This window comes from Limulus polyphemus, unplaced genomic scaffold, assembly GCF_000517525.1.
Source record: "Limulus polyphemus unplaced genomic scaffold, Limulus_polyphemus-2.1.2 Scaffold3912, whole genome shotgun sequence".
NCBI classification, from domain to species: domain Eukaryota; kingdom Metazoa; phylum Arthropoda; class Merostomata; order Xiphosura; family Limulidae; genus Limulus; species Limulus polyphemus.
In genome coordinates this window covers 51,869-63,087 of record NW_013669522.1, presented here as the reverse complement: position 1 = coordinate 63,087, position 11,219 = coordinate 51,869, and the positions used below count along the sequence as shown (strand labels likewise).

Sequence of the window (11,219 nt, the reverse complement as noted above, 5' to 3'; positions counted from 1 at the left end):
TGACTTGTTAGCGATAAATTCAACGATAAATAAACAGCACACACTTCACTTGTTTTCAAAATATTATTACATATATTTGGAATAAGTTAAACGTATGTACACGTTCTTCACACTATAGAGATTACAGGCATATCATAAACATTATATATGTAGTTCTCTTTCTTCTTCTTGTCAAAAGTTCTCTTAAGTCTATTCAGTTACTTTAGAATTGCAGTTGAGAAGCCGAACTATCTTCTCTATATTACTATTGCACTAATATTCTGTGTGTGATTCACTTACAATTGTGGCGCGAGTTACTGCAAACGTTTGGTCTTCTTTCTTCACAATATCTTCTGATCCTTTTGTCAAAGTGCACTCAGGCTGATTCAATTACTTTAGAACCACACTTTGACGGAATAAATTCTTCGTCTTATCTCCTTTACTACTGATAGTCTTACTCTAACATATTAAACGTTAGGCCTATGTCAATCGTTAGGCCTATCACTTCCAACGGTAGTTAACTTCACGCCGAACTTTTCCTTGGCCTGTAACTTTTTTGCTATTATCTGTCTGCTGTTTTTGCTCGTCTCACACTATTTATTTCTTTATCACTTAATCGTCTGCCCGATTTTCTATATTCTCGACGTCAATGTATTGCACGTGACGTTCGATAGTCTCAACATCAAAAAAACACTCATAAAAAAGACGGCCTTTCGTAGAGCTCGTGTCTGTGATGAGTTCTATCTTCAATAAACCTGTATTGTACAAATCTGTATTGTATGCATGAACACTGATGAGCGCATTAGAAACTGCTATAATATAATGAAAGTATTATAAGAAATTTTTACATTTTAAAATAAAATTCAGTGGTTTTTATATTATTCAAACTATTATTAATGGTGAATACACAAATGATGAAACCGTTACTGCTTCGATTTGTTAGTTTCTTTACTCGCAAAATAAAAAAACAACTGAAAAGCTTTTTCTTAAGCCTAAACACACAAGTCGTAAAATACCTGTTTTTAGCGTCGAGACGCGTTAAAAACTGATTCGTGGATCTGTAGCAGAAAGAGTAATGACTGATATTTCATTGCGTACCAGGTACTTCAGTTTTTGTAACTTAATGAGGCATTACAAATGAAAGGAATATAAATAGATATAATGACTTAAGGTAGTATTATGTACACTATAACTCGCTAGTCTATACAATTATTTATTACAAAACCAAAATAATCATTTGCACGCCATTAATCAAACAGATTTCTGCTTTGTTTTAAGAAGGAGATATTTCTACAAACTTAACTGCTTAGGGTGGAGACGTTTTCTCCAGGATCTCTAATATTCGAGGAGAAACTTTCTGAAACAGTTCCCGCTGAGAAGAACACGTTTTTCAACTTCTCGTACATGGTCATGCAAGAAAAGATGGTTAAAAAAAAAGTTCCCGCCAGCTATGACAATCATACCCCCCCCCTCATCAATAAATATAAATCACCAAATTTATAAAATCCAGTGTTAGGACAGCAACTGTTTCTTGATATTTTACTTTTTGATTATTATGCTGGAATTCTGGGTACAAAAACAGAATGTTTTTCATACGACACTTCTGTAGAAAATCCATGATCATAACTCGGAATTGAACACATATATATAACGGTTACTCTGTTATTAAAGCTTGTTGCGTAAATTTAAATATGATCGACTCTTATTAAGAATACGACTTATGGTAGTAATATTTACTAAATGTCACAGCAGAGGTTGATGGGGGAAAAGGACTAACAGAAGCAGTAATGAACTAGAGATATTAATTTATAATAGAGAAAATGTCTGTTGTCCAGTGAGAAATTTCCACAGTTTTCACATATACTCACTGATTTTTACTGGGATCAGTGCGTGACATGTAGTGAACAAAAAGCAAATGAAAAAAGCATATTAATCAGACTTGTTTTACGGCTATATGCAACATTTCACGATTTCACAGTTTCCGTGACGACTATCATACATATTCGTGCTTAGGCCTAGTCTAAAGCACGGTATTCAGAACTACGTTCGAACGTTAATACCAATATCTTACAACAGGTGGTAACTAAACATAACTATTTATGAAGGGTAATTCGCTACATATTCGTGTTAAGACATGAATTCTGCAAACGTATTATATGATTTCCTCGCTGATACGACGTGTAAAATATTAAAACAATGTGTTTTTCACACTACATTTCGTACACTTAATGATGTTTCAAATGTACTGAGGATCTTTCAGACTTTTGGCATTTTATGATACAACTTTTATGTTTAAATATAACACATTTTGGGTGATTACTGAACAACAACAAAAAACCAGTAGAAAATCCTAATGTAAGTACATGTTTACTTATGTAAATAGGTTACCACAGAAAGATATATTTATAATTATACCTATATCACCTTGCAGCGCCAACTAACAGCAGAAAATCTAGTTTTTTTTGTTTTTTTTTTATTTACACAACAACTTAACTGTTCATTCTAAGAAACCACCATTCTTCTTACTTAAGACTAGTTCACTGATCACATGAACCGTCCGTAAACTAAAAATATAAGGTATACATGAATTGACCTGTATATTTTACACCGTATTGATTGCACTTGTCCTAGCTCAGTTTGAGGGTCAATTCTGTGAGGCGTGTACACGTACGTGTTCAAGGACAAAATTAGGGTGCTTATTCCCTCAAAACTGTACCCTAACACCGTGCACTATACAGTGTGTCTCCTTGAAAACGTATGGATTTAAAAAACCGGTTTGTTACCCCCTCAGCAAGATATAATATAGCGATGCTCACAGCTATTCCAAATCTTTTTTTTTGTTTGTGTATTCGGATATATATACATACATACACACACACACACACTTAGAGAAATAAGGAAGAGACCGATATTTGGTATAATATATAATTTTATATGCTTACTGTTCTGGTATATATATATTATAAATTCTTTAAAATTTTAGAACTCGTTTCTTAACACTATATTATTTCTTATTTATAATACTATTAATTATACACTCACAATTCACAGTTATATTTTCTGTTGCTCAAGCTTCTTTTTTTAGTTACTAATTTCTGAAACAATCAGTTGAAAACGTGTCATTTCCTCATAGGTCGAAATTAGATGTTTTCCTGCGATACACGATCGGCTTTCAGATTCTGTTTTTATTACCTTACATTGTTCCTATAATTCAAACTCACGAACAATAAAAATACACATAGACAACGAGAATATGAATAGGGCTTACAGGGAAATAAGACTACAGAAAACGGTGTATATATCATAAAGGTCTATAAAAACATGATTTTGTTTGTTTGCTTTTGGAATTTCGCGCAAAGCTACTCGAGGGCTTTTTGCGCTAGCCGTTCCTAATTTTGAAGTGATAGGCTAGACTCAAGACCACCCACCGCCAACTCTTTTACCAAGGAATAGTGGGATTGATCGAAACATTATAACGCCCCCACGGATAGGTGGACGAGCACGTTTGGTGATGGGATTCGAACCCGATAAAGACATGAAAACCATTTCAACTTTATGTATTTTATACTTACGCTAACACATGATGTAAAAGTCACGCACCACACTATATCCCGCCCTTACCAGAAATTTTCTAAGTCATGTTTTTCTTTTGTTACATTGGGTGTTAATACTGAAAAAACGTGAGGAAATAACCGTGTATCGTGATACCACCGATGAACGTTTCGAACAGCTGTAAAGGCAGGATTTCAACAAATCGAGGTCGTGCGTGGCCTTTGTATCAATCACCCTGTATACTCATCTTCGGCTTAAGTGTAGTTATCTAACTTTTATTTTGACTCGACTTTATTTTTGTAATGTATTTGCAGTTAATTGCAGTCATTACCACTGTAAACGGTGTCCAGTAAGTAAGCGCTCCAATAAGATAAGTAAATATTATCACTTAAACTAAACTATCTGAAGTCAAACATGGAATAGACAGCGCGGGAAAAATGTAGCTCCAAGAGCAGTGGTTTTCAAACTCTTTCGCCTGTGGACCACTTCCAAAAATAGACCACGCGAACCACCTACCCCCATCCGTTTACGCCTGCCACCGCAAGAAAAAAAATTAATCAGAATTAATGGGGAAAATGGCTGATTTTGATGATGAAATGACCTTGTCGTTATTAGAATATATTAAATCATGAGAAATAATGAGAAAAATGACTGATTTTGATGTGTCTTGCATTTTGAACCAGCCCTCGTACCACCAGTAGGCTTCAAGCCATACTTTGAGATCCACTGGTCTAGACCAGTGTTTCTCAAACACTAGCCCGTCACAACCAACTTGAAACGTCATTGTTAGAATGGCATAAAAGTGCCATAGTACGAGTAGCGTCTGCATACAACGAGCCAGCACAGCGGCGTGAATACACCGTGTATCAATTTTAATCTTTAAAAGCTTAGGCTTAAACACTAAGAACCAATATGGATGATAAAACACACAAATTAAACAAACTTATTGTCTGCAGCTATTCTGTGAGGAAGTATTTGCCGCTCTTTTCACAAAAAACAAAGTTAAAATAAAAACATATATATTAACAACTCAATACAACCCGTTTTGCTACTCCTGGCCTGGCATAGCCTGGCGGTTAGAGCACTTGACTAGCAATCTGAGGATCACGCGTTCGAATTCCATCCCCAAACATGCTAGCCCTTTCATACGTGGGGACGATATTATGTGACAGACAATCCCACTATTCGCTGGTAAAGTGTAGTCCAAAGTGATGGCAGGGGGGTTGCATTGACCAGCTGCATTTCCTTTAAAATTAGGGGCGGCTAGCTCAGATAGCTCTCGAGTAACTTTGCGCGAAATAAAAACAAACAAACATAAAACAAATCTGTTACTCCTATAGTGTATCACGTACTCTTGTCTGTCTTTCATGTCCGACGCTGTTTATATTCGTTGTCCGAAATTTTAATAAATAGTTCTAGAAAAAATTATGCTTCCCTTCAGATGTTAAATTGACACACCTGTAGTACCGAGAAAAGACCGATGTCGAGCATATAAGAAAAGGCAAATTCACTTTGATTTCAGTGCTTATAATTATAATTTTGTTGTACTGTAACAAAAACAAAAGCTTCAAATTCTGTAGACAGAATGGCCACACGGAGTAAAGAACGAAAATCTTTCCGTGATTATCTAATACAATATCCCGTTAAATTATCACGAGAAAAAAAAAAAAAGAACTCTTAATAACGAGATATGACTTTCAAAGATGCACCATAATTTGTTTCGCCCAAATAAAGTTCATTCCTAATGTTTAACATTCAACACAGTCTTTAATGTGAAAAGCTCAGACGTTTTTCTCCCTTATAAAACAGTTTACAATTGTCTTTACGAATATTAACATACGATGAAAACTTTACATTAAACTAATGATATTTTCTTGTGCACTTATATTTATAAACACACAGGCGCTCGTAGTGATCTTTGAAGTTTTAGGAAACGTATCAAAACAGACACAGATGTCCAACGAGAATTTGTGTTTGTTTCGAATATAAAAGTGACAAAACCAATAAAAAAGCGTAAATACTATGCTTACGCAGTTTAATTCTATACGAAAAGCAACAGGATATTAAGATAAAGTTGTAGTTGATAACGTTTATATATTCTTATTAACAATTGTATACTTAGTTAATCGTGACAAGTGTGGCAAGAAAAAGGGCGACTTCCATCTTTACTCTATCCAGTAGTACGAAAACTACACGGTGCCTGTCACGTGGTGTCGAGCTGAACCAAGCACTTACAGACTATAAATAAATACCATCTTCATAAAAACATAAAACAGACGTTTCCACACACACTGAGCGCAGTCTGGCATTCAATCTCAATCTACACTTTTTATTATTTTACATATCATCATATATATATATATATATATATATACACACACACACACCTAACAGACAGAGCAGACACTGACATCTGTCAGTGTGAACTACATCAGGTTTTATCAAAATGTGTACTTAAATATCAAAAGCGTTCAATAAATCTTCAGCTGAGCTTCACATGGCGAGTTTCACCTTTTATTTTATGTGTGTGACGTTTGACGTAAGCTGCTTAGATAAATACACGCGTGCGCGCGTAAATATATATATATATATATACATAATAAAAAATATTGCGGTTGTATTTTCCAACGATACGTTTATGGGGTTTCGGTGCATATTGTACGCTGTTCTAACTTAAAAATCTGGATTATACAAGACTCAAGCTTGTAAAATCCAACTAAAGGCCGTACACCCTACGGATTAATGGCAGAAAAAACAATAACTAGAAATAAATTTTCTCACAAACGTTTTTCAGAAATTTACACTGATATTAACCATGTAACCTACTTTTCTATCATTTTATTTACTGCTAATATTAAACCTATTATAAACCACAGGATTATTCATCCAAGCTCAACAGTAGAATACTATTAAATTTGGAAAATATATATAATAAACTAAGTTCGTTGGAGGTACCAACTTATCAAGAGTGCATTTATTTTGTCTTTCAAGAAATTTTGTTGTGTCAAAATGTGACACCAACATATTCCCGAGTATCTTATATAAAAATCTGGTATGAAAAAATTAATAACTAAAAATAGCGTCCTTTAGCGTAAAAAGTAACAAAATATAAAGTTCTCAAATTTAACTGACACATGCGATATGACCAGAATAATAACCTAAAAATTGTGCATATAAAAAAATTAAATAACTTCTTTAAACACTTGGTATTAGGCCTAAGGAATGTCAGAATGGTTTATCAATATTGATATATCAGTTTTGATATACTACTAAAAGATTAGACTACAGTAGGTAAATCCGTTTAATTCGTAACTACCTGAAACTGATATTCATCTACGTTGCTATTTCATATCATAATCAAAGCAACAAAAAACCGACTTCTGAAAATTTAAAACGTTGTACAAGGAGGGGTGTGTGAAAATACCCCTGCAACAAATACACTTTGTTCCTCCATAACATCTGGCGAACAGACGCTTATAATTTTAAAAACTATGTATATCTCTCTTTAATACGTAAATATTTTGATCTTTCACGCCATAAGTGAAGCAATATACAAATTGACTTTGAAAATTTAAAACCTGTACCCAAAGAACATTGCCGATACCCATGAAACAAATAACACTCCCTTCCTGACATCTGAACTAACGCTTATAATTTTATAACCCTATACGTCTCTCTTTCTACAGTAAATAATGTAGAATTTTCATTTAGGCTACGGTACAATGTCGAAATCGCTTTCTTCGTGAAGTATTTACACATATCAATAGGAAAGTATTTTTAATCGGTTATAATACGAATACACACTAAATGTGTAAGTACTGGTTTAATTTTTAAAACAAGGAACGCCTTAATTCATCACTAATAGCTTCTGTTAAGATTTCGTTGGATTGTGGTTTACTTGGATTTAAAGCGAGTAGGGTACGTTTTCTTAGTGCTCTCACTTCCCCCAAAATCACATATTCGAAGTAGTATTGGTAGAAACATTTAAGAAAATATATTTTTTTCAATAAAATACTGTGATTTGTAAATCATGAAGGACTTGGGTCAACCTAACATTAAGAAAAAAAAAACTGATATTGCAATGTCGGCTATTAACACTCCTAGGCAGAGCTAGGCTTAAAGTTGTCGAAGGTGCTGGCTATTAACGTTCCTAGGCCCAAATGTTAGACTTTGACTTTAAAACATTGTTTAGAGTAAAATACACTACAAGTATATCATAGAAAATGGTTACATATGTATCATCAAATAATAAAAAACCAAGTTTCAGTCTGCATAGAAGGATGAAAACGTAAATTATCGACAAACCAGTAAGTAATATTATTGATTTTATTATTACTATTAGTGTTATAATCACTTAACTCTCGCAATACAGATACACACAAGATAAGCTTCAAATTTCGGCATTTTTCACTTTACAAAGCCGTTTGTTATGTATACTGAGTTAATAATGATAAATTCGTTTCATTTAAAAATCACAAATTCTCCAGCATAATTTAAAAACAAAAATTACAAAATAATAAATGCTCAGAAAAATAATATATATAAATATAATAGTACTGTCTGTTGTATATCCCTGTAACTACTTTGCAAGATGTGGATGAATCTTCACCAAAATTGGTATGGAGGTTTATTAGGTCCATGCGGAGGTACAAAAATTTTCAGTTTTGCATTTTTAACCACTATTTCATCTCCTGCGGATGGATCTTCACCAAAATTGGTATGGAGGTTTATTGGGTCCATGAACATACAAACTTTCAGTTTTGTGTTTTGCAGTTTTTATTGGGTGTTTTTGCGTTTTCTACCACTACTTTGCTTCTTATCGATGGATCTTCACCAAATTTGGCATGAATATTTGTTGGGTCCATGTGGAGTTACATGCAAATTTGCGGCTTCACATTTTGTGTTTTGCAGTTTTTATGGACGTTTTTGCGTTACATATAAGGGAAGCAACTTTTCATGTCCTAAGATAACCTTTCATTAATCATGAATTTACGTTACTTCCATCCAGGAGACGGGTACTCCAGCTAGTATACAATATTTCAGTAACTGTACACATGGAAAAACAGAATAAAAATATCAACATTCTAATAACCCTAGCGTACGAATGGAAAATGTTTACGATTATTCTTCTCTATTTCAAACGTCCAACCATTGTGGCATAAAGGGGGATATATTCCCCCCACTTTGGATATTGGACTTTTGTGTAATTTGGTGCACTACTTATATTATTTTCACTAAGTACATATTGAACATTTTAGGCTGATATACCTGCTCATTTACTGAGTTTACAATTACATAACTATTTTCAAAGAGACCAAAAGGTAAATATTTTCTCATACCTTCGTATATAAAAACAAATTTTACTTCGCTATGTTAAATAATTATTATTCTTTTTTTTGCTGTTTCCCGAAACATGATAATAATATTTAAAAAGCTTGAAGGAACTCAAAAGAATGTTATGTACGAAGTGCTATTTATAAGGTAATGTCTGAACATACAGTTCAAGTGAAATTTATGTCCCTATTTACTTTCAACATTGATGTATGTGGCTTAGCTTATTACGAGTTCGTTGTAATACGTTTAATACTTGTTAATCTCGAGACAATTAAAATCCGTATATTAGACAGAGCAGCTACAGCTTTAAAATAAACTGTAGGCTTAATAAATTACATAATTTATATTTCTAAAACAACGTTATTAGTGTTTCAAGTTGTGGCGTGACGAGTGTATAAGAAGTTCCTAAGGTTTCTGGATATTCAGTAACATCAACAGCGACAAAAAAACTGCACAACAGGAAACTCAACATTCGATACTTCCCCCCTGTAGAGCAAAGTGTCACGTTATAAGCTGCATGAATATTCAGCCTGTAAGGTTTAACGAGTTAACTTGCGCTAATGTTGACTCGGAAAGTTCAAGTCAGGATTTGATGTTCCACAATAACAACGCTTTTCACGTCGCAAGTGACAGGCAACTTTTCAACACGAACTATTAAAAAAAATTACATAACATGTTTTATGCAAAGTCACTCGTATACCAAGGGCACAGTTATATTATACATACAAGTCCTTATGGCGTTTACAAAAACTGATGTGCCCCGGGCAATAGGGACATGGCCCGTCTTGTTATAGTCTGCACGGAATAGTGCAAAAATATTTACAAATACATAAATATAGCCCAATCCATACATGTTATTTAAAGTTGGCATTCTGTCAGTGTACCCACCTCCCCTATAAAACATAAGATCTACATGAAGTATATGTAGGCGTTACATGTATATATATCGTTATTTAACAACTTGTGCGTGAAAGTAAAGAATACGTAACAATATGCTGAACACACTATATGCTCATTTATCCAATACCAGGGCTCCATTAGGCCGGTTGGGATACCACAGACATTATGATGCACGAACGATCCTTAAATTAACACCTGTTGTTATTTTTTGTAGTAAGATATTAATATATCTTACTTAAAATTGTTTAGAGTACAGAACTACGATGAAAATTACTTAATCATAACTAAAATTACTCTTACATTAAGTAAAAAATTTCTAGAAAGTGACAATTACCAAGATCACAAATTCGTGTAATTTTGCTTATCTGCTTAGTAATTTTCCAAAACTAAGGCGTATTATGTTATTTCGGTAACAGATGAAAATTATCCCACAAATAACCGTTTCAAACTTTAAATTGTTCGTAAATTCAGTGAGGAATTTTTATAAAGCAAGTATACCAAAACTAGGTTTCCATTTTGCATAGAGCAAGTATACTACAAATCAAACATAAAATATAGTACAACTACAAAACATACTACAAGTCAAACATAAAATATACTACAACTACAAAACATACTACAAGTCAAACATAAAATATAGTACAACTACAAAACATACTACAAGTCAAACATAAAATATACTACAACTACAAAACATACTACAAGTCAAACATAAAATATACTACAACTACAAAACATACTACAAGTCAAACATAAAATATACTACAACTACAAAACATACTACAAGTCAAACATAAAATATACTACACCTACAAATCAAACTGTAACATAAAATATTTATGATTTAAAAACATTATTAATTGTAACATTTCCATTTTGGTCCACAATGAACAACAGATTCTAAAAAATAAAATTAACAGATACACTGTGGTATTTGCATATGCTAGATCACCAATAATTCCGTTTATAATTTTCTGAAAACCAATTATTTTTCATAAGATTAACTCAGATCATCTGTGACTTCCAACAAAACAAGTAATCTTAAATGTGATAATCACATACCTTAAATCATTTACAGTGAGACAAATATAACATAAAACAAACTTTGGTCAGATAAAAGCAAGAGGCTTAGATAAGACAGAAAAAAAAACAACATCAATAACATTGACAAACAAAGTAAAAAAATCATAATTACGACTACATTTACAGGTTAATAGCATGCACTAAACTAACTAAAGAAAACAAACATTTTAGTGATATATGAACTGCTAGGATTATAAAAAATTTTGGTTATCTCATTATGCAGAACATACGAGCAACAGGAATTGAAAGCTGGCCATTGTATTGATAATTAAATATTGCTGTTACTATTACAACATTTAAATATGTAGATTAATAATGATGTTTTCATATGAAAATACTTGTGTTCTTATCGTATTTTGGCACTTGTGTAT

The 11,219-nt window shown here is 33.0% G+C and overlaps 1 protein-coding gene across 4 annotated transcripts in view; it reads right to left on the bottom strand.

Moving 5' to 3' along the window:
- Window positions 1-11,219, bottom strand: part of LOC106470264 (glucocorticoid-induced transcript 1 protein-like) — a 39,430-nt gene that overhangs the window by 15,133 nt on the left and 13,078 nt on the right. Inside the window, exon 1 of one of the 4 annotated variants that reach the window (XM_022398866.1) lies at window positions 1,848-1,928. The exons of the other annotated variants lie outside the window; for them this stretch is intronic. The gene's annotated coding sequence lies outside the window, so the exon portion shown is untranslated. Of the gene's footprint in view, window positions 1-1,847; window positions 1,929-11,219 lie in introns of those variants that run through there. 4 annotated transcript variants of the gene reach the window in all.